Source organism: Mobula hypostoma, chromosome 1, assembly GCF_963921235.1.
Source record: "Mobula hypostoma chromosome 1, sMobHyp1.1, whole genome shotgun sequence".
NCBI classification, from domain to species: Eukaryota; Metazoa; Chordata; class Chondrichthyes; order Myliobatiformes; family Myliobatidae; genus Mobula; species Mobula hypostoma.
The window spans coordinates 143,548,904-143,576,702 of record NC_086097.1 but is presented as its reverse complement, the minus strand read 5'-3'; the positions used below and the strand labels follow the sequence as shown (position 1 = coordinate 143,576,702).

At 40.8% G+C, this 27,799-nt stretch overlaps 1 protein-coding gene across 2 annotated transcripts in view; it reads right to left on the bottom strand.

Annotated features, from left to right (window-relative positions):
- LOC134342325 (parathyroid hormone/parathyroid hormone-related peptide receptor-like) overlaps positions 1-27,799 on the bottom strand; it is a 91,890-nt gene that overhangs the window by 38,531 nt on the left and 25,560 nt on the right. The window contains exon 1 of one of the 2 annotated variants that reach the window (XM_063040328.1): positions 23,533-23,566. The exons of the other annotated variant lie outside the window; for it this stretch is intronic. The gene's annotated coding sequence lies outside the window, so the exon portion shown is untranslated. Of the gene's footprint in view, positions 1-23,532; positions 23,567-27,799 lie in introns of those variants that run through there. 2 annotated transcript variants of the gene reach the window in all.

Sequence of the window (27,799 nt, the reverse complement as noted above, 5' to 3'; positions counted from 1 at the left end):
GTCCATAGAGTTACTGATCTGGAACTCACTGCCAAAGAAATTGATGGAGTCAACTACATTTGAGAGATATTTAGACCAGGATTTAAATGACAGTTTTATAATCAGGTATGGCTAAGATGGGTAAAAAGCAAGCACGTGATAAATCAAGGGGTTCATTTCTGTGCCGTACAACTCTTATAATCTATAATTTTATATTTCCCAATCAGATTACCATTCATTCTTCTAAACCATGGTCAAATTTCAGCTAAGCTTCCTGAAGCACCGCGCACAAGACCCATCCAGGAAACACATATACTACACAAGGGATCTTTCCTGATGCAGGAAATCAACTCGCAACATCAACCATTCCTTTGCTTTCGCCGATGCTGTTTGATTCATTGAATTCCTCCAGCAGTCTGGTTATTTTTTCGCAAGGGATCTGTTCTGTATTGAGTTTAAGATCTGTATATCGTTCCCAAGGTATGGAAACCTAAATTGCAGATAATACTTCAAACCATGGTCTCACTAAAGTCCTATCCAATCTCAGGGTCTCGGCCTGAAACGTCGACTGCACCTCTTTCTATAGATGCTGCCTGGCCTGCTGCGTTCACCAGCAACTTTGATGTATGTTGCTTGAATTTCCAGCATCTGCAGAATTCCTCTTGTTTTCAGAAATACTTCCTTACTTTTGTACTCCAAGCACTTTGCATAAAAAAAACCAACATATTTTGATGGTATCTATATACTCACATACTACATGATCTTGTTACCTATTACACTAAACAAGCTCACGTTGTTCATATTATCCCCCATCTGCTACCATCTTACCAACTCCTTCATCCGTCCTTTTTTCCAGACTTTGTGTTCACATTCTCATCCAGCTCTGTGTCATTAACATATTCAGGCAATTTACATTCTGCTTTTTGACTAAGTCTTTAAATCAGGTTATGAATTGCTGAGGGTCCAGTAACACATTATGGCACCTCACCAGTAACAGTATGATAACCTCAAAATAGATCTGTTAAATCAACAATCAGATTTCATTCCTTACCAGTGAGAACCACTCTTTAACGAGGTCAATTTGAGAAGAGGGAATTTTTCCAGTAGTTATCAATGTTGAAATGATACTCTCATCCTGTAGGTCTTTGTTTCATTTCATAAACACTTATCAACCACATTTTGAATCTCCATATATATTGTCAACATAATCCCCATCACCTAAAATGATAGCTACTTTGAAAAACATTTTACATTTGTCGACTTTAATCTTCCCTTCATTAAGCTATGCTGACTCAGTTGCACTGCACAGATTGATCTGTGCCCCATTACCAGAAATGTAATGATCAATTCAAAAACATTTACAGCAACAGAAACTGAGCCATCAGGTCAACACTTCTTTATTTTGTCTCTCCCTACATTTTCAATTGGAAGTGTTATTTTTGCTATTTTCAATCCGTCATTCTTCCACAATCTAAGCAGTCTTGAAAGATCATCATGAATCCTCTTGCTAACTCTGCAGTCATCTTTTCTAACACCCTGTCACCTGTTACGGAGTCCTCCGGGTCCAAGATGTGAGAAACTTTAGGTTTTTCATTTCTCCATCATTTTTTTCTTTAATAGTAAACCATCACTTGAGGGTGTTACTCCCGGTACAACCCTCTAGAGAATTAGACTTTCATCTGATGCTTTGATCTTCTGAAAATGTGACTCCTTCTGCACAGGAAACATCTCTCATAATAAGGAGTCTTTCAGTAGAAGATGAGGTCTTCCTGAGTGAGAAACACATGCACAATGGTGTATTCTTCCTTTGATTTGTAGATTCATCCTGCTCCGCAAATTTGATGATGAATGCTCATTTGAGTGGAAAGTTCTGCAAACTTGCTTTAATTTTAATAAACAGTCTTGCTGGTTCATAAAATGACAAGACATGTAACAGCATATGACCCTAACATAAAAAAACAATGCCTTTAGCAAACTTACAGCAGGAGGTTATTGAAGGTTCACTCTTGTTGCTTCAAGGGTTCCAGCAGCTTGCAGATGAATTCAATTGTTATCATGTGGCTCAAATCACGGGATCCTTGGTTGCACAAACAAAATACTTAGAAATGAAAACCTAATTTACCCATAATTAACAGGATAAAGGGGACTTCATTTCTAAGAATTCCGTTGGTGAAAACCATTTTGTTGGTGGAACTTTATTTGAAAGACTGAGCAGGATAATAAGGCAAAAAGTGAAAATTCAGACTAGAGCATCGTGGATTTAGACACACAACGTGTGCAGATAGAAGCTTCTTTAAAACTCAAGCCTATAGATAATAACTTTGCATGGCCTCAGGTCACTCCCAGAGCACTTTACAGCCAATTAAATATTTTAATGCATTTATATATATAAAAATACCTTCTGGAACATCTCGCAATGCTTCCAATACTAACAATTACATTGAAGGAAAGTGATTATTTAGCTGAACATAATGGTCATTTTACAAAACTGAAGGTTTTGGTACCAGCATCCATTCTAATAATAATGGAGCAGAGACAGGAATTAGTTGAAGCATTCAGTATCATGAAAGGTTCAAAGAGTATGAACAGAAATGACCTTGTCCCATTGGCAGAGATGGACATTGATGTAATATACTGTAATTAACAGAAGGATTACATTGAAATGAATAAAACATTTTTCGTCCAAAAATAGTGGTGATCTGCACATCATAAGCTCAAAGGTCAGGTGAAGGCAGAAACTCTCACTATTTTAACAAGGCAGCTACAGTAACTGAAGATTTGAAGAGCTGGAATCTACAAAACTATGGACTGAGAGCTGGAAGTAACTTAATTAGCTTCAGTTTTTGGTTCTTACAGCCTTCAGTGCCATTGATTTTCATGATTTTACAGATAAACAGGCAACAAATAAAGGTCACCTTCCAAAAGTAATTTCTTTCCTTTCTAAATTGGCATGCTAACTGTGGCCCAGTTCACCCTATTACTTTATAAATCACAACTCTAATCACTGCCTCTTTCCCACATTAACTAAACTGGTAGTCTTCAACTATTGTGACTGTGGTAAGAACTTAGATGCTTAGTGCTTGTATACTACTCAGCTGTTATAAAGGTGTATATGGTGCTATATTACAGACGATGAGGTGACTTTTAGAAAGTGACGCTTCCTCTTAGCTTCCTAATTGTAAAATCACGGAACTCTACCACAGAGAAGTCAGAAAACAAAGAAGCAATTTTGCAGTGTTGCAGCAGGAGGGGCAGAACCTCCTCCAACCTAAAATAGTCAGTTGTCTGTGTTTTGGGCCATGCTGTGCCTTCCAGTATGCTTTTCAGCACTGGCAGTGAAGCTCCAGCTCATCAGAGAGACAAAGGGCCCCTCCTAATGCAAGTGATCAGCCACAGCAGTCACAAAATGTACCGGCAGTAGTGACAGCCTGTCCTCAGACATCAAACCTACAACTTCAATTAAAAGTCTTCACCAACTCTCACAATCAGACAGCACCTGTGAAAAAGTAAAAGTGCCAAAGCTTTAATATTTTTCTAAAAAGGATTCTCAAAGTTAGATGGAGAACATACTCACAAATTTAACTAAATCAAATTTGTAAAAACCTTGACCTCCAAAACAAATGAAAATATAGATGCTGGAAATCTAAAATACTTCCTGACCAATTGAATATATGTACAATGGGTCTAGAAAGTTTGTAAACCCTGTAGAATCTTCTCTATTTCTGCATAAATATTACCTAAAAAGTGATCAGATCTTCACATAAATCCTAAAATTAGATGAAGAGAACCCAATTAAATAAATAACACAAGAACATTATAATTGTTCATTAATTTATTGAGAAAAATAATCTAATATTACGTGCATCGCTTGGAAAAAGTATGTGAACCTCTGGGATAACGCTTTCTACAAAAGCTATTTGGCTTCAGGTGTTCCAATCAATGAGATGAGATTGGCGATGTGGGCTGTAGAGGTGCCCTGCCCTATAAAAAAGACACACAAAGTCAGGTTACTGACAGAGCCTGCTCTCCTCAAGAAAGATCTGTTTATGTGCATGATGCCTCGGTCAAAACACCTTTCAGGGGACCTTAGAAGAAGAATTGTAGAGATGCATGAAGCTGGAAAAGGTTACAAAAGCATTTCTAAAGACCCGAGTGTTCATCAGTCCACAGTAAGAGTTGTCATCTATAAATGGAGGAAATTCAGTACAGCATAATATTTTTTGTGTTATTTCTTTAACTGGGTTCTCTTTATCTACTTTTATGACTTATGTGAAGATCTGACCACATTTTAGGTCATATTTATGCAGAAATATAGAAAATTCTACCGGGTTCACAAACTTTCTAGCGCCACTGTAGTTCTTGCTATTTTTATTTAAGAACATTACCTACCATTCTCTCAGCAACCTTTTTAGATTAGATTAGCTTTATTTGTCACAGATACATCGAGATATCAAAATATACAGTGAGATGTGCTGTTTGCGTCAATGACCAACACAGTCCAAGGATGTGCTTGGGGCAGCCTCCACGTTTCACCATGCTTCCTGCGCCAACATAACATGCCCACAACTTACTTACCCTAACCTGCATGTCTTTGGAATGTAGCAGGCAATTGGACCACCCAGAGAGGAAACCCTCGCAGTCAAAGGAAGAAAATACAAAACCTTTGTAGACAGCAGCGGGATTTGAACACCACTCATCTGATCACTGGCACTGTAAAGCATTGCATTAACCACTACATAAGCAGGCTGCCGTATTTCTTCCAGTAGGATGGTTTTAAAGCTGGTGCCTGAACCGTGGGGTCTCTTATCTCCATCTGAGAATATGGAGCTTCTGCTTTCCAAGTAAATCCCTGCAATGGAGCATCACAGAGGTGTCAGTATCAAAGGCATATTCAGCTCCACATGAGGGAGGTGAACTAACAGCCCCTGAATCAGAGGTCACTGTGTGAGCCAAGGTCAAGGCTTCCATGCATCCTTTGTTCTCCCAGCTGAATTCTGAGTCATGTTAATATAAACACGAAACTGGGCGACACCCTAGCGTGGCAGTTCACGTGACGCTATTACAGCTCAGGTCTTCGGAGTTTGGAGATCTGTCCCAGCGTCCTCCATAGGGGGTCCGTGTGGGTCCTCCCCGTGGAATGCTCCAGGTTTTCTCCAGGTCCTCAGGCTTCTGCTTACAGTCCAATGATGTACTGGGTAGATTAATCGGTCATTGTAAATACTGTAGTCCCGCGATTAGGTTTAAGGGTTAAATCAGAGCTGACAGGGGTCATGGGCCGGTGCAGTTCAAAGGGCTGGAAGTGCCTATCTCTAAATAAGTAAGTAAATAAATAGCTGAATTTCAAGCCAGAAATTTCAAATTTAACATCCAATTTCACTAAAGTGAATCAGAGATCAGCTTTTCAGCAAATCTATTCAATGGGGAGATATTTGCATAAGTGCTTTCCAATGAATTTCAGCCTACAATTAATATTAATAACAGACAAAGAAGCAAGTTCCCCATTAGATTGTGCGTCATCCATGCTCACCTCTTTAGCTATTAACTTGTCTGCAAGCTCACTCTTGCGAGTCTTCTGTCACTCAGAGAGTGCCACCTCGGGCATTTACAGTCCCCTGGACCAACACTTCCAAGGCTCACGTAACCTTCTGACTAACAGTACTGATTGCTTTGCTGTAAATCAGATACTCTTCTCTGATTAGTTCTAAAGTTACATAAAATCATGTGGCTTCGTAAAAAAATGAATATTTGGCCTATCTAGCTGCTGTTGTGATGGTATTAGGGTTGCTGACCGCAAACTTCTAAGCTCAAACAAAGAGCTTAACCCCTATCCAATGTAGATAGCTATGAGTACCCTCACTAAAGGGAGTTATACTGCAACCACCAAATTTTCAAAAGCTAACTCACTTCCCTGTTTATCCTCTGTGGTGAGTTTAGCTGCCAATACCCACAATTTGAGCAGTGGGTCCCCCTCCCTACCAAGGAGGAGATGCTTCCAGCTAACAAAGTGGTTTAAATACAGTTCATTTATTTTTAGTGATACAAGTTTAAATTCAAACAAAATTCTTAAGACACACTTAAAACTTACAGTGGATTTCTATCTTAAGATTTCCAAATTACAAACCATTTCTAAAACACAAAGGATTTCCCAAACACAGGTACAATTCCTGTTAGCTAAAGTGACATACCAATGAGTTGCAGATAAACAAACTGTTTGTCACAGAATTGAAGGCAGAAGAATAGATTCTAGTTCACCCAGTCTTTCTGGCATTCTTCTTGATATCCCTTACCATTCTTAATAAGCATCACTGCTCTCCTCATTTATACTGATCTCTGCGATTTGGGTAACTTTATATATACACACACACACACACACGCACACACACACGCACACACACACGCACACGCACACGTACACACACACGTACACACACACACGCACACGCACACAAGACACACCTCCCAGGTACCCAAAATTAATGCTGTGAGCAGATGCTCTGAGCACACAAACCTTTAACTAATAAATAAATCAGTTATTTGCTGTGCTAAGTGATTGTATCAGTCTGTTCTGCAAGCCCCCCTGAACTAAATAACCTAGCTAGCATTGTCTGGTTTGATTCAAGCCCTATTAACAGAACCCTATTGCCTTATACTGCATCGCTTGAACAGTTAGCCTCATGCTAAGGGTTAGCAAGTCTAAGCTATAGGCAGCACATCTTTGCAAAGCTGTTCTTTTAACTTCAGGCTACTTACTGCTTCACATTTACATTAACAAGACTAGCACCCATTTATGACAAGAAGCTAAACAAAGAAGTTTAACTTACTGAAAAACAAGACTTTGATCTACAGGAGTATCAGCTGCTGTGTTTAGAAAGCTGAGCATGGCAAAAAAAAGTAAGGCCTTAGACAGTGAATATTCATCACTTGGTTAATCAAATTATTCTGCTTTGGTTTATTATCTCTCAAAGCTTTTTGTTTGTAAAAGGGGAGGATTAAACTGAGGATAATTGTTTTCTAGAACTGGTGCAGAACAGATTAAATTCAAAACTTTCCTGATGCCGTTAAACCAAGTATTCTCTCAGGTCATATAACGATCAGGAATCAAACGATCATCTTTAAGATCATTTTAACGTTCATTGACAAGAAACTTTAACTCTTTCCCCTTCACCTGTGAAAGACTTCCAGCCCTCCCTCTGTGCATCAATTTTCATACCAGTGTTTTCGGTCAAGATGTCGCCAGTGTACAACGCCTCCTCAGTCCACGTCTTCCACATAGCAAACGAAAATCCCTTTTTTACCTCTTTCACATCTGCCTTTCACCTTAAATGCATTTCTGAGAACGTTAGAGCCTGCGATTTACAGTTTGAAGATTGCTTGAGTGATCCAGGCTTTACTGGCTCTGAGAAGATTCCGGGCACATACTCAGTCAGACTCAATGCAAACATACTTCGAGATGGGGTGCGCCTCTATTTCGCCGTTTAAAGCGTCTATTAATTGCCCATTAGGCGAGGAAGACGGAGACGTCAAGGTGAATGTAGACGGTGAGCGAAAGTTTCACTGCCTGATTGCTGCCGGAGGAGTCTGTGAGCGGCCTATCGCTGTGTGGCTTGCTGTGTCAGGCAGGTAGGCCTCTCTGCCTCATGTGGTGTCCCCCTCTTTCGACGAATGTCGGTGATATGAGACGATGGTATCATGGTTCTGCACTTCTGGTTTATGAACTGTGGACTTCTTCAGACTTATGGATTTTATATTCTGTTTTTTTTTAAATCGCCCATTCCTTTTACATTTTGTTGTGTGAGGGGAGGACATTTGGGGGTTGATGTTCTGTTAATTTATTGTGCAGGGGAGAGTTTTTTGGGAGGGGTCGATTTTCTTGTTCTGTTTCGTGGGAGGGTGTAGGGGGTTGATGATCAGGACGCTGTTCCTTTTTTGTGAAGGGGGGGTGTGTTTGATGTTTCTCTCTCAATAACTTTCATGTTCTTTCTTTGTTTCGTGGCTGTCCGGAGAACGTAAATTTCAGAGTTGTATATGGATACGTGCCTTGATAAGAAATAAACCTTTGAAACTTTGAATGCCTAATTGAGATGGGCAATCTCTGTCATACTGAACAGCTCCAGAGACAGTTTCAAACAATAGTTTTCCATTATTTTTGAAGCAGGAAGAAGATATTCTGATTTCACATTGAACATCATAGACCTAGACAGAGGAGCCCATCATTCCCCAAGGCTGAGCCGAACATAAATCTTGATCTACAGAGCTGGCAAATCTTCCTGGCTTTCCACATGTGCCTTTCACTGCCTCGACAGGTCGTGCCAATGAAATGTCTGGGACAAGTTGAGGGAAAGAACTATAAAGAACTTTTGATCTGTAATGAATTTGACAACCATACAAAAGTAGTCAGGGAGCAAAAAACTCTTCAGTGGAAAGTCTGGACACTCTTTAAAAACATCAACATGTTTTTATAATTGCCTTCTTGTAAAGGATATCAAAATATCAAAAGCAGCTTTCAGAATTGAATTGATTGCATACTTGAGAACTGAAAATGAGCAGGACAAAGATAAAAGAGCAACAAATTTGACTAATTGAAATTCACTTTCAAAGAGGCAGCATAAACACATTTGCACTGTAAAATTCTTTGAAAGCTAGCAGACATTTAATAAAATGAATTCAACCCATCACGCCAATTTTTGTGAGCAGAAATTATACAGAGGAGGGGTCTTAAGTTAATTCTACCTGATAGAATACCGAACAAGCAGCAATTAAAATCATCAAGTTTTCATTGTTTCTTTGATAGAACACACACAACTCAAACACTAAATTAATGAGCCATTCCACTTATTAACTTGGGGTCCCAACTCACTTGTCAACAATGTTACTTGGACACTGATAACCTCACCATCAAGCTAAATCTATTTGGAAGCAAACGGCGGGCAAACTGGAGGACAAAGAAGTTTTAATTATTGCAGTTCCTGTGAGTCAGAAGCAGCATGTGCAATCCCCAAGCCCTACGAGGAATATTTGGACTCCTATTACTCCCTCCGGCACCATAACAGACCAGACAGCTCAAACTATCCGATTGCTGAGGAGAGAACCCAAAGTGCTTTGTCCTCCTTCTGATGCCCTTGCAATCTCTTCAGCAAAAGTTACAGTAACCCAGTATTAAGCCCGGGACCCATCATGTTCCTGCTATACCTTTGTGTTGTCCATGTTGGACATTGCCTAGTCACCAATACTCGCTCACCCCTCCCCCAGTTCCCTCACTTAGTTTTAAACCAAAGAAACTATGATTTTTTTTTTATCTCCATGACCACTAGAAACATTCTCAGAAGTAGAGTTAACTCACTCAGCTACAGAATCAGGAAATCTTTTTTCATCTTTGGAACTCGCACTGGCTTATTATAAATGCTGAGTCAAATGAAATGATCAAAAATGAAACTGTTAATTGTTTTGTAGGTAAGGAGAATACGGGATGTATCACTTAGGTAATGTAATTATATGAGAGACGTACATTCAGTGGCCCTAATAAAATGTCCAGTACCGAATAAAATGGCTACTGAGCGTATATCCATGGTCTTCTGCTGCTGGCGGAACCACTTCAAGGTTCGACATATTGCACGTTCAGAGGTGCCCTTCTGGAAACCACTGATGTAAGGCTTGGTTATTTCATTTACTGTCTCCTTCCTGTCAACTTGAAACGGTTGGCCATTCCCCTCTGATCTCTCTCATTAACAAGGTGTTTTCACCCACAAAACTGCCACTCACTGGATGCTTTTTTTGTTGCACAAGTCTCTGTAAACTCTGTTGTGCGTAAAAATCCCAGGATATCAGCAGTTGCTGTGATACTCAAACCACCCTGTCTGGCACCAACAGTTATTCTACAGTCGAAGTAATTTCTTCCTGATTCTGATGCTAGATCGGAACAACAACTGAACCCTGACCTTGTCTGCATGTTTTTATGCATTGAATTGCTGTCACATGACAGACTAATCATGTATTTCTACTAATGAGCTGGTGTACGGTCGTAATAAAGTGGCCACTAAGTGTGTGCTGTACCCATAACATCCCAACATAGAAGGATGTCTTTCATCCCATCCAGTCCATGCTGACTCCTGGGGAGTAAGTCCATCATTCCCATTTATCCACTCCTTATTTTCCAATCACCCTGAGCCTTATTTTCTCTTGCACATGCCATGATCTTCTCTTTTGTTGCCTTTGCCATTATCCATCTCCAATGGATAGCTGACCAGAGCGATTTAAACTGCCAGCACATCATTGGAGTGGAGGAGGTGTTGACCTCATCCAGGCAAGTGGATGGTACTCCATCATATTCTGATGTATGTCTTGCACACGACGGAAAGCATTGGAGAATGTCACTATCCTTTCATCTGGTCTTGAAACCCGTCCTTTAAATGGCTGATCCACTTCAATTTCTGTTCACTGGTGAATACATAATGATGGTGATGGTGGGAAAAAAATTATAGTAGAGCCACAGTACACCAAATATTAGAGATCAAGTACTCCCCTGTAGAAGGCGACTGCGGCCTGGATGTAACTGATCCTCGACAGCCTAAGCCTGAACAGGGTATGCTGACGCATTGCTTTTACAGATAAATTTGCTGAATTATTAGTACAGCAATATAACCATTCCACTATGGCAATAACCTCACTTGGTTGGACAGAAATCTTGCCAAGAAACTGAGGCTTCAAAAAAAAAGGATTTCCCAACAGCCTAAGCAAATGTTGAGACATGTTTCTTGGAAGCAGTGGTTCTCACCCCAACCAGTTCAGGAATCTGGTTTGTCAGTGGTGATATCCTTTTCCTGTCGTTGCTGATAACCTTCAGATGTAATAAAGATACGTTCTCTAATAAATTTGACATAATTATCACTGTGGAGAAGTCCATGGAAGGGAAAAAAAATCTTTCCAGACAATTCTATTAGTGTGTCAGGAATTAACCTCATCTTTTTTTTCCATTAAGAGATTCCAAAATAGCTTCACCACAAAAGTAATTTAGCTGCAGTCCGATGTTTCCCAGCACACCCTCAAAATTACCTTCTCTATTTTCCTGAAAAAATGGAAGCCTGTTCCTCCCTCATTACCTCTAACTATAACCCATTAAATGTCAGAGAATCTGCAACAACTTGCATCTCCTCCCTTCATTTATTTATCCAACTAATGACTGACAAATGACTTGCAGAACGCATCATTTATCTTAGTGGTCGCCAACCGGTCGATCGCAATTGACTGGTCAATCTTTGAGACTTTCCCAATAGATCCCAAAAAAAAAAGAAAAATAAATACACAAATACATTATGCCTGATAAACCTTTTGATGCAAAAGCAAATTTTACCCATAGAGCGCATATGTGAGTCATATGTAGTAACTTCTACTTTGAAAAAGGACCACTCAACAACTTCATGTCCAAAGGAACAACTTTGTCTGGGACGGCAAAACCAATGCAGCTGAGGGGCTTATACACACATGCGCAGAAAACACTGGAAGTAAAATGCCGCAACCCCGGAAACAACCTCTGTTTACAAACAGCTGTCTGTAGTGGGAGTATTGCTGTAGTACCATTATCCTAATTGGTATTATCTTTATAATGCTCACATTACAACACCTTTAATTCTAAGTTTCATTATTTAATTTTATTTCAATATGAAAAATAAATGAATAAAAATTGACCGTTGCACTCAGTGTGATGACTGGGGCTGAATACTTTCTGCTAGTTCCCTGAAATTTGGCTCATAACTACAGATAGCCAGTCTGAGACAGTCTATGAGGTGTCTGTCAGTAAGACAGCTCCCGTACTTAGATTTAACAATTTTCATCTGTGAAAATGCAATTTCACACAGATAAGTTGACCCGAAGTAGCCCCCAAAAGTCACCATCCCTTGATCTTGCTTTAAGCTCTATGTCATTTTGCAAATCAATTATTTCCATTTCAATATCACTTGGCACACCAAATACTTGCTGGAATTTGGCTGGTATCTGTTCTATATCGATCGGCAGAAATGGGTTTGAAATAAATGCAGCAATATCCCTCATGACGTTTAACTCCCCAAAACACCAATCGAACTCTATTGCCAGTTTGTCTAGGTAAGCACAGTACTGCTCAGGGCCAAAAGCGTTTTTTTTCCCTTGATGGCTTAGAACAGCTTCTCCAAGTTCGGAAGATGTGTCAGCCTCTCGTTCTTTAAATTTGAAATCCAAACACCGAGCTTGGCCTTAAACGCATTTACTGCGCTTATCATGTGGGGCAGCTGACGGTCTTTTCTCATGAGCTCGTTGTTAAGTGCGTTTAATTTAGCCGTTAGGTCTGTCAGAAACCCTAAATCCAGTAGCCATGCATCATCTGACAGTTCCTCGTGCTCCTCATTCTTTATCTCAGGCAGCAAGTCAACAAACCGTTGCAGCACAGCACCCTCACAAACCTCCTGACAGGCTGAATATTCGAATGGACAGTTTCCTTTGTTAGACTGAATGTTGAATCTGCCACGTTTTTCAGGTGTTTTGTATTGTTAAACTGTTACTGAGACACTAGTATAAGTTTCAGGGGTACGCAAGCTAATGACACCTCTGGTTTTTGTTTCCCAGTTCCTTTACATTTGGGGAGTGTTGGAATTAAAAGGGGGAGAAGTGTTGTAATGTGTGCATTATAAAGATAAGTTAATACCAAATAGGATAATGGTAATATAACAATACTCCCGCTACGGAAAGCTGTTTGTAAACAGAGGTTGTTTCCAGGGTTGCGGGGTTTTACTTCTGGTCTTTTCTGCGCATGTGTGTATGAGCCCCTTCACCGCATTGGTTTTGCCGTCCCAGATAAAGTTGTTCCTTTGGACATGAAGTTGTCGAGTGGTCGTTTTTCAAAGTAGAAGTTACTACAAAAGGTATGAAGTATTGTAATATCCTTAAAGAAAGACAGCTATGGCCTGTTTGATAAGCTAGTTACAGTGTTTTCTTGTTTGAATTAATTTGAAAGTTTGACAACAGCATTTTATGTAATTCAAATACAATTAGCCCAAATAAAAGGCCTCAAGTTGGAAGTGCAATCTGAGTTGTTTTTTCTCTGAACGATTTAGTAGGTAGATCTTGCCTTTCACTAAAGGCCAAGGTAGGGGATCTTGGGCTTAAGAAGGTTGGCGACCACTAATTTATCTTAACCCCATCATCTCCACACTTGATGTTCACCTTGCCCTGCAGCAGCTGACAGCAAGTGGAACATTTATACACAGCCCTGTACTGCATCTGTAACCATAAATTTTAGGGATTGTCATAAAAACCATTTGGTTCATTAATGTCCTTCAGGAAAGGAAATCTGCATCCTTATCTTGTCTGGGCTATATGTATCTCCATATCCAACAATGTGGTTGACTCTTGACCAAGTCCTCAAGACAAGAGCAGTTAGAGATGGACAACAAATGCCTGCATTGCCAACAATGTCCACACTCGTGAATGATTATAATTTTATAACGCTGACTTTAATAGGTCACACTGATCAAATTCGTTCTTCACTGGTCCATTATTGAATTTACTCCAGCACTGTACACTGAGTTGTGGACAAGCGGAAGGCATAAATAAGGTACATAAAATAATAATGTTGTAATATGACCAGTAGAGCGTAAGAAACGGCCAAATATCTTACAAAAGACATATTTACATGCTATTTGGCTGTAGGGATAATTACACTGTAGTTATTCTACAGTCACAGTAATTTCTTCCTGATTCTGATGCTAGATCTGAACAACAACTGAACCCTGACCATGTCTGCATGTTTTTATACAAACGTACATTGAATTGCTGCCACATGAAGGACTAATCATGTAATTCTACTAATGAGCTGGTGTTCATTTGATTGATGTAAATGAAAAGATCAGTGCAGTCACCTAATGGATAATGGACTGCCTTCATACGATGTTTTCAATGATCACATCCTCCAAATCTTCATTTTAATTGTAACATTCAAGATGATTGTTGAATCCTTCAAATTCTACATAATTCCTAACTTTGTGAAGCAGAAAAATCATTTTACTTTCACTCCTTGCCCTTTCTGTCATCTCCGAGGCTGAATACTTTGAGCCTGATAGCGTGGTCATTACAATGCTTGAAACTTGGTAAGTTGCCTCAGTAACTACCATCCAGAAGCACTTACATCCATAGTAATGAACTGCTTTGACAGATTGGTGATGAAACGTATCAACCCCTGCCTGAGAAGTGACTTGGATCCACTCCAATTCATGTACCATCACAACAGGTCAACAGCAGATGCTATTTCATTACTCTTCACCCAATCCTGGAACATCTGGTCAATGAAGATGCATATATCAGGATACTCATCATTGACTACAGCTTGGCATTCAATACTATCACCCCTCAAAACTAATCATGAAGCTTCAAGATCTTGGCCTCAATACCTCCTTATGCAACTGAAATCTTGGTTTCCTCATTTGCAGACAGCAGTCAGTTCGTATTGGCAACATCTCCTCCACAATCTCCATCAACACAGGTGCACCACAAGGCAGTGTGCTTAGCCCTCTGCTCTACTGGCTTTATACTTATGACCGTGAGGCTAAGCACAGCTCCAATGGCATATTTAAGTTTGCTGACAACACCATTGTCGTTGGCCAAATCAAAGGTGGTGACAAATCATCATATTGGAGGGAGATTGAAAGTCTGGCTGACTGATGCCACTATAAAATCCTCACATTCAATGTCAGCAAGATCAAGGACCTGATTATAAACTTCAGGAAGAGGAAACCAGAAGTTCATGAGCCAGTCTTCATTCGGGGAACAGAGATGGAGAGAGTCAACAACTTTTAATTCCTCAGTTATCATTTCAGAGGGTCCGTCCTGGGTCCAGTACACAAGTGCAATTACGAAGAAAGCATAACAGGGTCTCTACTATCTAAGAAGTTTGTGAAGATTTGGCATATCATCCAAAACTTCCACAAATCTTCTACAGATGTGCAGTGGACAGTATATTGCATCACAGCCTGGTATGGAGATACCAAAGTCCTTGAATGGAAAAAGCCAATCCATCATGTGTAAAGCCCTCCACAACACTGACCACATCTACATGGAGTGCTGTCGCAGGGCAGCAGCATCCTTTATCAAGGACCCCCACCATCCAGATCACGCTCGCTTCTTGCTGCTGTCATCAGGGAGATGGCATAGGAGCTTCCACCAAATTCAGGAACAGTTATTACCCCTCAATCACCAGAGGGGATAACTTCACTAAACTTTACTCGCCTCATCACTGACTCTTCCCACAACCTATAAAGGACCCTTCATTTCATGTTCTCAATATTTATTGCTTATTTATTTATTATTATTACTCCTTTACTTTTTGTATTTGCACAGTTTGTTGTCTTTTGCCCATTGATTGTTTGTCCGTATTGTTTTCCTTTTAAATTGCTTCTATCATGTTTCCTGATTTACTGTGAATGCTCACAGAAAATGAATCGCAATGTTGTATATGGTGACGTACATGTACTTTGATAATAAATTTACTTTGAACTTTAAACTTTGCTTGAAATCACTATGAGCAAAATAGTTCTGAATTTTCTTATCACTTATTTCTTGCCAACTACAATAGATATTGGTCACAAAAATCCCTGCCTCTTGCTCTTAAACATACGCAAATGATGCAATTTAAAAATTGTTTGTTCCAAGCAAGATGTAGTGCATGCGACTGACGCTAGTGAGAAATCGTTCGACAACATCCCCTATTCCAATTAAGTGGCAGAGTGTCCCAAGTAAACATTTGTACATTTGTATTAGTTGTAAAAAAAAAAGTTGTAACATTTGTAAAAAGTTGTATTGAGGGCATCCTGAACAGCTGCATTACGGCCTGGTTCGGAAATTGCACCATCTCGGATCGCAAGACCCTGCAGCAGATAGTGAGGTCAGCTGAGAAGATCATCGGGGTCTCTCTTCCCGCCATCACAGACATTTACACCACACACTGCATCCGCAAAGCAAACAGCATTATGAAGGACCCCACGCACCCCTCATACAAACTCTTCTCCCTCCTGCCATCTGGAAAAAGGCACTGAAGCATTTGGGCTGTCACAACCAGACTATGTAACAGTTTCTTCCCCCAAGCCATCAGACTCCTCAATACCCAGAGCCTGGCTTGACACCAACCTACTGCCCTCTACTGTGCCTATTGTCTTGTTTATTATTTATTATTATTTATTGTAGTGCCTGCACTGTTTTGTGCACTTTATGCAGTCCTGGATAGGTCTGTAGTCAAGTGTAGTTTTTGTATTGTTTCATATAGCACCATGGTCCTGGAAAACGTTGTCTCATTTTTACTGTGTACTGTACCAGCAGTTATGGTTGAAATGACAATAAAAAGTGACTTGACTTGACTTGACAAAGGAAACTCTGGCTATTTTCTCGATTTGTTTTTGTTCTTTTTGAGTTTCCCCAAATAAGTGGTTGACCCAATTAACTGATGATCCAATTAGCAGGAATCCACTTATTCCTTTGCCTTCATGCACCTTGCCAAATCCATTCCCTCACAACTTTCTGATCAAATTCAATTCTCAACTGTTTTGCCCAAATTACCGTATTCATATTTTTAATAAGGGGCCACTCAACTCATTAATTCTTCTCTCTTAGAGCAACCTCATCAAACCCATTCTTTCTCACATACTCATTAACATCCCCATCTTAAACCACCTACAGTACACTGGGGGCAAATTACAGTACCCAGTTAACCTGCTAAACAATGTGTCTTTGGGATGTGGGAAGAAACCAATGTGAAGAATACTTGTGGGAAATCCCACACAGTTTCAAAGAGAACATACAAACTGTACGCACACAGTATCAGAGGTTGGTATTGAACCTGGATCACTGGAGATGTGAGGCACCTGCAGTACCTGCTCTGCACTGTTCTATTCATGCTAATTCATCAAATCATCTGTGTTCCTAAACTCAAATGCCTTCCTCTTCCTTGTCAACCACAGTAAATGTTTGTACCACCTGCAAACTTTTTTATCTTGCACACTACATTTAAGCCTACATCATTAATATATACTATAAAGTCCATGGGTATCAGTCGTCCAGTCACAAAAATACCGTCAAATGTAACCTCTACTTTCTGCCATTGAGCTGATTTTGGATCCAATTTGCCAGTCTACTTGGATTCCACTCACCTTTGCTTTTTCTGGTTTAAGATGGCACTGTGAAGCACAGCGGCAACTTGCTGGTAGCAGACAAAACTATAAACTACTGTATTAATCAAACGTTTTCCTCAGAGACAATCACTGCAATCAACAGCCTGTAACTTCCCTTTCAGAGTTGAGTTTCTGAACTCATGGCATTTTTATGGTGAGAACTGAAATCTCGAAGATGCAGGACGGTTGTGGTGTAGTGTGTATGGGCCGAATCGAAGCAGTGGGGCCCAGGCCCCAGAGCGGGTAACAAGCCAATACTTGGCCATTGCCAGAGCGGACTTGGAGGCTATTCGATGTGGCAGAACTGAGTCGAGGCAAGGCAGTGTTGATGCATCGGAGCCTGGGCTCCGAGAGTGAGGAACAACCCATAGTTTGCTGGCCAAGCCAGATTGCAAAGTTCAGGGTGTCGGGGCTGAAGGTGAGGGACAGGCCAATACCCAGCTCACTGTTCCGCAAGGTAGACTTGTTTCTGTGCCGAACTAAGGTTGTGGCCTGCGACTAACAGACTTCTGGATCGTCTGCAGTGACGAATGGCTTCGTGGCTGTGAACTTCAGTTCCGAATGTTATTTGCTTACTTTTATTGCATGTATGATTTTTTTTTCCCCCTCACGTTGGGTGCTTGATGGTCTTTTTTTAATGGGTTCTGTTATCTTTCTAGGTTTTGTGACTGCCTACAAGGAGATGAATCTCAAGATTGCATATGGTATACATACTTTGATAATAAACGTACTTTGAACGTTGACCAGTCAGCCTTCTCAAAGTAAACTGCACCACATACAACAGCCTCATTAAATCGGTTACTGCTTCAAAAATCGAACTGTTCAAAAGCTCAAACTTCGAAGTAAATTTATTATCAAAGTACATATATGTCACCATACACTACCCAGAGATTCATTTTCTTGCAGGCATTCACAATAGAACAAAGAAATACAACAGAATCAATGAAAAACTACGCATAAGCACGGCAAATAATCAACGTGCAAAAGGCAGCAAACTGTGCAAATTAATAAAAACACAAAGAAACAAACAAACAAATAAATAAATAAATAAAAGCCAGCGCTTTGCAGGCAGCTCACAAAACTGTTAATCAGATGTGACTTGTTCTGAATAAATCTGCGTAGACTATCATTGATTAATCTGTACTTTTCTACAGGAAGTTTTTTTTTACTAATCTTAAGAACTGTTACAAGTAATTATCCTACTGCAAAGGTTAAAATGACAAACCTGTTATAATATATTATTCCCTCCTTTAAACAATGGTACAACACAGGCAATGTTCCAATCCTACAGCCAGGGAGTACTGAATACTGGGAGGTCAAAGCATCAAGAACTTATTTTTAACTGCCTGCAATATTCACATTCAAATACAGTGAATTCTAGTTAGTTGGGAGACATTGAGACCAGCACATTTCGGCCCAATTAGCCAAAGTTGCATGGAAATAGTTAAAAATGTATAAAAAGAGTAAACTACCATTTAACTGTGTAGCAAATTGTGTTTTCAAATGATATACAGAACAAATTAGAACACTACCAATACTACTACAGTACTATAAAACTAGCATTAGTTCCTAATAGTTATCGATGAAGGAATTCGTCCAATGTACACTGCCGTGTTCTTTTGATTGACTATGAACGAACAAAATCAGTGCAGACGCCTAGTGCAGAGTGTCTCCATACAATCCCTTCGAAGATTGCATCCTCCAAAATCCTTCATTTTCATTATAACATTCAAGATAATTGTCCATACCTTCAAATTCTTCGTAGTTCCTACCCTGTTGATCATTTTATTTTCACCTGTGGTATCTCCAAGTCTGAATGCTTGAAACCTCAGTGAGTAAAACAACTCAGAATTGTCTTTCTGCATATTTCTCACCAACTATCAGTGATAAAAATCACTGCCTTTTGAACACAACACACACATCTAACACTATTTAAAAACCCTTCGCTCTAGCGGCCACACAAGTGCACGCTACTGACTCTGGTTAGAAATTGTTCAGGCAACAGACTCCTGTACCATTTAAGCAGCATAGTGTCTCAAATAAAAGGAGAGAATCCTGGTTATTTTCTCTGTTAGTTTTTATTCTTTAAGAGTTGTCCCAAATAAGCAGCTGTCCTGATTAACCAATGGCCCAATTAACCAGAATCCACTGTATCTGAATCTGTTAATACCCTCCACTTTATGATTTATTGTGTTCAATACCTCTGACAATACAACATCAATATTTGTCCCATTTTTACAAAGGCAAACATTCAGAATTCTCTGCTGGCACACAAAAGCAACTTTATCAGTCCTTAACAAGCACAACTCTTCCTTAGTATCCTCATGCTCATTATAAAACATCCTTAGGCTTTGATTTTACCTTCCAGTGTTCCCGCTCTGCTTTCCAAATGTCCATTTGAATTCATTCTTAGATTCTCTCAAGTCTTTGAAGTTTTCAGCAGTATTAAGCTCTTGGTATCCGACATAATTTCCCTTTTTTTTAAATCTTACCCTGATGAATCCAGGAGGCTCCATATTTATAGTCCTATTTTATTGTGGTGGAAATAGGTTTAACAGAACTTCTTGAAGCAGTGGTTCTCACCCCAACCAGTTCAGGAATCTCAGTAGTAATGTCCTTTTCTTATTGTTGCAGATGAGAACCTTCCATCATTCTGACACTGAGATTTTCAATAACTAGTTCCAGTCTGTTTTTGCTAACTTTCTTTTCAATATTGTAAATTAGCCTTACTCCAAATGTTCACTATGTCTTATTTTATCTTTATCCTTCTTCACTACTATGCCAACTCTTATTGAATCACGTCCATGACAATGAACATGCTCTCTATAGCATCCACATCATTCCCATAATGAGGTGACCAGAACTGAACACAGTACTCCAAGTGGTGTCTAACTAAGGTCTTATATAGCTGTAATATACCCTCACGGCTCTTGAACTCAATCCCATGATTGATGAATGCCAATACACCATATGCCTTCTTAACAACATTGTCCACCTGTGCAGCAGCTTTGGGTGTCCTATGAACATGGACCCCAAGATCTCGCTGATCCTCTACTCTGCCATGAGTCTTACCATTAATATTGTATTCTGTCTTCAAATTTCACCTGTCGAAATGAACCACTTTACACTTCTCTGGGTTGAACTCCATCTGCCGCTTCTCAGCCCAGTTCTACATCTTATTGATGTCCCGCTGTAACCTCCAACAACCCTTCAGACTATACACAACACCCCCAGTTTTATATCATCAGCAAACTTACTAACCCACCCTTCCAATTCCTCATCTAGGTCATTTATATTTTTTTTTTAAATCACAAAGAGGAGGGGTCCCAGTATAGATCCCAGCGGAACACCTCTGGTCACCGTCCACCATGCGGAATACGAACCATACACAACCACCCTTTGCCTTCTGTGGTCAAGCCAATTCTGAATCCACAAGGCAAGGTCTCCTTGGATCCCATGCCTCATTACTTTCATGCCAATCAACATGCTCTCACATTGCTGCACTTTCCACCTGCCAAACGTCTTTGCTTAAAATTAAATGCAGAATTGCAACCTCAGACGGGGATTGCTGTATATTTCTGAATGCAAATCAGGCACTTTAGTGCATTCTATATCTTTGAACTGATTGTATCTCAGCTCATAAAATCAGAAATGCTCTAACCACATGCAGATCTGGCAGTGCCTGTGCACGTGAAACAGAGCTAAAGTTTCAGAGCAAGGTCTTTCAGTGGAACAGTGAAAAAGAGAAAATAAAAAGGTAGATTTAAATTACAAAAATGGTGGCAGCAAGAGTGAACAGGACGAAAGGAATATCTGTGAAAAGATGAGGTCTGGGTTTCCTTGTGGAGAGCTCTCCAGTCAAAGTGGTTAATAGAGGCAGTTAGAGTGTGATAAAATAGGAGAAAATTGTGATGTGTTGCTAATAACAGGGCTGTGGGACATGCTCAGCAGGTCAGGCTGCACTAATCTAGAAAAACAGCTGAGCTAACACTGTCAGGCAACACGCAGCAGAAATGAGCAATTCTGATACAGAGAGAGAAGAGAAATTAACTAAAGTTGGAGAATTTGATACCTGTTCCAAAGGTCTACAGCGTGTCTGGATAGGTGATGAACTGTCGTTCCTCAGCTGATGATGAGCCTTAATGTAACAGTGCAGGGCAGAAAGGTCAGGATGGCCGTGGGACGGAGAATTAAACAGCGAGCAACAGGACGCTTAGTGTCAGCCCCACAGACTGAACACTTGTGCTCGGCAAAGTAATCACACAACCTCGGTTTGGTTTCAGCAAAGTAAAGGAGGCGGCTTTGCAAACTCCAGATACAGCACACCAAACAGGAAGAAGAAAAGATAAAAGATTATAAGTGCAAGTGATTCACATCAATGCATAGAAAGGCTGATTGAGTCTCCAGATGGGGTAAAGTGAAAGGACAGATACAGCATCTCCTGTGGTTGCAGAAGGAAGTGCTTCAAGATGGGAAGAGATTGGTGGGGGCAGGCAAGTGGACCAGGGAGTGGCAAAGAGAACAGATGGACAAGATTCGGAAAGGAGAGAGGAGGGGAATTTGTGACCAGTGATGGAATCGTATCAAAGACGGAGGAAGGCACACAAAATACTGGAGGAACTCAGCAGGTCAGGCAGATCACCTCTTGACCTGCTGAGACCCACAAGTATTTTGTGTGTATTGCCCTGGATTTCCAGCATCTGCAGTATCTCTTGTGTTTATGAAGCTGAAAGAAGCTGCAAAAGATGATCTGTGGAATGGAGTGGCACAATCGGAGGAGTCAGGCAACCCACCAACATCCATAACAAGCCTACAGAATCCTACAGTGATCTTGACTATATTTCCTCTCAATCCACTGGCTGTAAGGAACCCATTCCATTCTCCCAGATCCCTCATTTTTGTGGTATTTACTGTCTCCAAAATGTCACCCTTATTCCTGAACTGCAGCTTTCCCTTTATAACCTCATCTATTTCCTGCACCTCTGCTGTCACCCCCTCTCCCAAAGAGAGCAAGAACAGAGTTCCCCTGTTCTCACCTTGCATCCAATCAGCCTCTACATACAGGTCTGAACCATAAAGCACAAGTGCGCATGCTGTTGGTTGGTTTTCCTGGCTTTATGTCCCTCGCCTTCCAAATTCTCCCACTTTTTTGCTGCTTTCCAATTTCAGAACTGCTCTTCACCCTTCTGAAGCCTTACTCAGATTTCTATGGCAAACTAAATCCTTACTAACATAACCAGAAAACCTACCTGCAAAGAAATTAACCCCAGTTCTGTTGAGGTATAACGTGTGTGATCTGTACAGGTACCTTTTAAATCTGAACTATTCCCAGTACCTAAGAATCTGAAACCTACCCTAGCTGCACCATCTCCTCAGACCTACATTCATTTTTTCTATACCATTCTTGTACTCAATGATACACAGTATATTATTCTCCTGATTCTCCTATCAGCCACCAGCATTGAGGGTAATTTACAACAGTCAATAACCTAGCAAACAGCAGGTTTCTGCAAAATAGAGCACCCGAGGTAATGAACGAACTCTAGGCAGCCGCAAACATCAATACTGAACTCAGGCTCGTGGAATCACCGCATCACTGTGCTCTTCACACTCCTTCTATTCATATTTGATGCTCTTCACACTCCTTCTATTCATATTTGCCTGCAAGACTTTCTTCTGTTTTCTGTCGGCACCCATATCAACTACAGTCTCTGGCTCTGTACCGACCTCTCTCAGAATAACCACTTACTGATATCCTCAACCCTGGCTGCAAGGAGGAAACATGACATCCTGCTGCCTTACAAGTGTAAAGAAACATCTCTCTGTTTGGATAACCACAATATCCCCTATAGCTATTATTCTTTTGACCTTTCTCCTTCCACCGTGCCCTACTCCTCCTCCCCATCTCCCCTCCCCAACCCCACCTTCGTACCACACCCCACTGTATAGTTAAGCCACAGCAAATGCCTACGGTCTTAGCTACACTTCCCAGTGAAAAACCCTTTCTCAACAGTATTATCAGAATGCGACTCAGCAATGCTGTCCATGGGAGTCTCCTAAACTACTTGTCTGCTCTTATGTTTTCAGTGCGGATATCACCATTCCTTCTCTGCCAGCATTCTCTTCACCTGCGGGTAAGCATCTGTAAGAACGGTCTATCCACAGACAGCCTCAAGGCCCAAAGCCCAGAGCTCAAGCATCTCCAGCTGATGTACATCTGTGCTTGTCCAGGACATGCAAAAGATCCTGGAGTTCCCACATGGCACAGGAGAATATGGAGTGAGGTCCCTGCTATGCTGCATGTATTAAAATAAACACATTAAAAGATAAATAAATGACTTTAAATAATTATATTTATTGCATTACCTACCTTGATCAAAACTTTTTTTTAAATTACTATTTTTTTCTCTTATGCCAAATGCTTGTTTAAACTCACCAAGTCTCTGTTTCTTCTGCTCCTTCACATGATCTTCATTTACATCCAATTACTTACACATGGAATTAACCAACAGTTAATGTTTAACTCTCCTCCCTTCTCGCTTTCCTCCTCTAGATGTAACACCCAGTTAACACTCTGTTCCAGGCAGTTGCCATACCCTGAGGACCTCACATCAGTGTCATTTACTGTTTAACCATAGACTGCAAAAGCAATTAGTATGGTTCCTGTTCTTACTCATCATCTTTATACAAGGAAGAATTAGTCAGGTTGGTGTTGGGGGGTGGTGGGGGTTAGGGAGAGGTATATGAGGAGGAGGTATATCAGAAGATTGGCCATTTTTAGTTGTTTTACATTATATGAATAAACAAAAACCTACATTAGCAACTAAGTAATGTTTTCTACTTGTCCCACATCACTCACTCATGTACCACATAACTTACGCATCCATTAGTCTCGTGAGACCATGGATTTGCGCCTTGGAAGATTTCCAGGGTGCAGGCCTGGGCAAGGTTGTGTGTAAGACCGGCAGTTGCCCATGCTGTAAGTCTCCCCTCTCCATGCCACCGATGTTGTCCAAGGGAAGGGCACTAGGGCCGATATGCTTGGCATCGGTGTCATTGCAGAGCAATGTGTGGTTAAATGCTTTGCTCAAGGACACAACACGCTGCCTCAGCTGAGGCTCGAACTCACGACCTTCAGATCACTAGACCGACACCTTAAGCTCTTGGCCACGCGACACACACATAGCCAGTGCTGGCAAAATAAACATTGTGCCACAGATGCTAGTTGGAAGCTAAAAAGCAATAAACAAGAGCTAAAATAGTGCTCCCAGATCAACTGAAATCAATGAAAGGAAAAATAGTTAAGAGTAGCAAGCAAATTCTTCCACCATTTTGCCCACTGACTGAAAACTTTACAGTCTTTCCAAACTCACATGAAGGAGGATAATCGAGAGCAGAACCACGGGCTCTTTTTCTTTTCTTCCCATTAACCAAGAGGCACTGAGACCAGATGAAGCACTAAGAGTTAGGCTCACACTTCCCATTTAGTGATTTTTGGAATTGTAAAGGAGTGCTAGGGACAGTATCTTCATCCAACTAAAGAAGTTAATCAATTAGAGTGAGGCCACATTTTTTAAGTTAAAAATATGAGCAATAATGAAGCATATTGAAAGAAAATGTTTACTTATGTTTACAAGGCAAACACAAATTTCTAAACTAATTAATGATCTTTTATAGAAGTATACTTCCAATAGAAACAGGAAAATATACAATCAGTCTTATTTTTTGAATTTGCAAACAACATTAATTTAAAGGAATGACCCCATAGCCACAGCATTCAACACCATAATTCCCTCCAGGCTTGACAGGAAGCTCAGAGACCTCAGCCTGCACCCCGCCTTGTGCAGCTGGATCCTGGACTTCCTGTCAGATCACCAACAGATGGTAAGGATGGGCTTCTTCACCTCTGCCCCTCTGAGCCCCCCCCCCCACCCGGGCTGTGTCCTGAGTCTCCTCCTCTACTCCCTTTACACCCGTGACTGTGCTACCACACACAGCTCCAATCTGCTGATCAAATTCGCAGATGACACGATGACATGACTGATCAGCCTCATGTCTGGCAGTGACAAGACAGCCTAGAGAGGAGAGCTTGACACCCTGACACAGTGATGCCAGGGTAACAACATCTCCCTCAATGTCCAAAAAACAAAAGAGCTGATCGTGGATTTCAGGAGGAAACCAGACAGGCTCGCCCCAATCAACACCTATGTGTCTGCAGTTGAGATGGTGAGCAGTTTCAAGTTCCTTGGTATACACATCACCAAAGATCTCACCTGGACTGTACACACTGGCTGTGTGGCAAAAAAAGCACAACAGCATCTCTTCCACCTCAGGCGACTGAAGGAGTTCAACATGGGCCCCCAAATCTTCAGGACCTTCTACAGGGGCATGATTAATTCATGCTGATAAAATTGTATTTCTATGTTCTATTGACTGTCCTGTTGTACATACTATTTATTATAAATTACTATCAATTGCACATTGCACATTTAGATGGAGACGTAATGTAAAGATTTTTACTCCTCACGTATATGAAGGATGTAAGTAATAACGTCAATTCAATTCATTGAGAGTATACTGACTGGCTGTATCACCACCGGGTGTGGGAACTGCACCAACCTTGATCGCTGGGCACTGCAGAGAGTGGTACGGACAGCCCAGTGCATCTGTGGACGTGAACTTACCTCCATTGAGGACATTTACAGCAGCAGGTGCAGAAGGAAGGCCTGGAAGATCATCAGGGACACCAGTCACCCCAACCATAAACTGTCTCAGCTGCTTCCGCCTGGCAAACAGTACCGCAGCCTTAAAGCCAGGACCAGCAGGCTACGGAAAGCTTCTTTCTACAAGCCATTAGACTTATAAATTCACTTGTCTGTATATTGCAACAGAGTCATAACACAAAGATTTTTACTCCCTCACGTTATGGGATGGATGTAAGATTTAAATAAATTCAAAATGAAACCCTTTCATTACGTGTGACAGCCTCCATGTATTTTTCCATTTCTTTGGGTGCATTTCACAGTGTGGTTGTGAATACAGCCATGAGATAAGTAGCCAAATACTCTGTAGAGGTATTTTTGGTTGAGGGTAAATTTTGGCCTGGATATGGGGAATTCCTCTGTTCTTCTACAAATAGTGAGCCTTTTCTGTTTGTTTCAGTCAGCAGAAAATGTAATGCCACATTCCAAATGCAGACTGATAGTGCAGCACTGTCTCAGCATGGATACTGTCCACAGCTCATTGCAATGCATCTGGAACTTGGGATATTGAGCCAGGTAAGAATTGTAACGACTAGATGAATGTTGTCAATCTACAGGGATATCATTCAGAAATTTTTGCAGCATGTGAAAAATGAGATTTAAAGCAAAGCAATGAAGTGAAGCACCAATGCACATCGAATTATCACCTGCCCTTTGCACAGGGATTAGTAAAGCAACACACCTAGAGTAATTGGGTGAAATTTTCATTGGAAAGACTTAAAGACAATTTATAGTGTCCCACTTTCCAATGAACGTATAGAATGAATGCACAGAATCAGATTCCTCAATATTGGCTGTGTTATGCACTACAATGTATATACTTAGTAGAGTTTGGTCGAGTGCCAGACTTGGCTTCTTCATCAATTGACTGAAAAAGGGTGTGAGCCAGAGCATGAGTTCAAATAAATATAAGGGCTGTTTGAAGGCTCCGGCAAAATTTTATTGCATGCTGGATGTTTACAGGGAAATACCAAAAGAAGTCACAAAGTTAAGGGTTAAATACCACTGATTCTAAACTTAGAGAAAACTGGTGTCAGATTCACTAGGATTACTAATCACGGGGATTGTCCAAGAAAATCAAATTAAAGAGTTATTAACCAGTCACAGCTGCAAGCTATTAAGAAAAATATAGAACATTGCTTCCAACATCCTCTCTAACACTTTTTTTTTGAAGGCTTCACCAGTATTACCCTTTCATCAAGGACCAGAGAGACCCATGGATCAAGACCAGGAACACATGGACCAGTGACTATGTCAGGCCCTGTGCAATCTTCAGAGTCTGAGTGAAAAGCCAAGGACTAACATCCTATCAGGCTGTCACTACAACAGAAACCTTTCAGGTGTAACCCTGGTATATAGTACTGGCACAGGAGGAGAAGGCAGAAGAACACACACCAGTCCTTATCAAGGAGTCAGCAGTGGAAGCGGTGAGCAGCTTCAAGTTCCTGCGTGCCACCTCAGAGGATCTTTCCTGGGCCCAAAATATTGATGCAATCACAATTAAGATATCCCTGTGGCTCTGCTTCATTAGGGATCTGAGGAGATTTGGTATGACATAAAAGACACTAGCAAATTTCTAAACGTGGACTGCAGAGAGTTTCTGACTGGTTGCATCACTGTCTGGTGCGGAGGTGCCAATGCGTAAGATGAGAAGAGACTGCAGAAGGTTGCAGACTCAGCCAGATCCATCATGGACAGAAGCCTCCCCACCATCAAGACATCTTCAAGAGGCAATGCCTTAAGAAGGTGGCAACCATCATTAAGAAATCTTAACCATCAAGGACCTTCCCTCTTCTCATTACCACCATCAGGAATGAGGTGCAGGAGCCTGAAGACACATACTCAATGTTTTAGGAAGAGCTTCTTCCCCTCTGC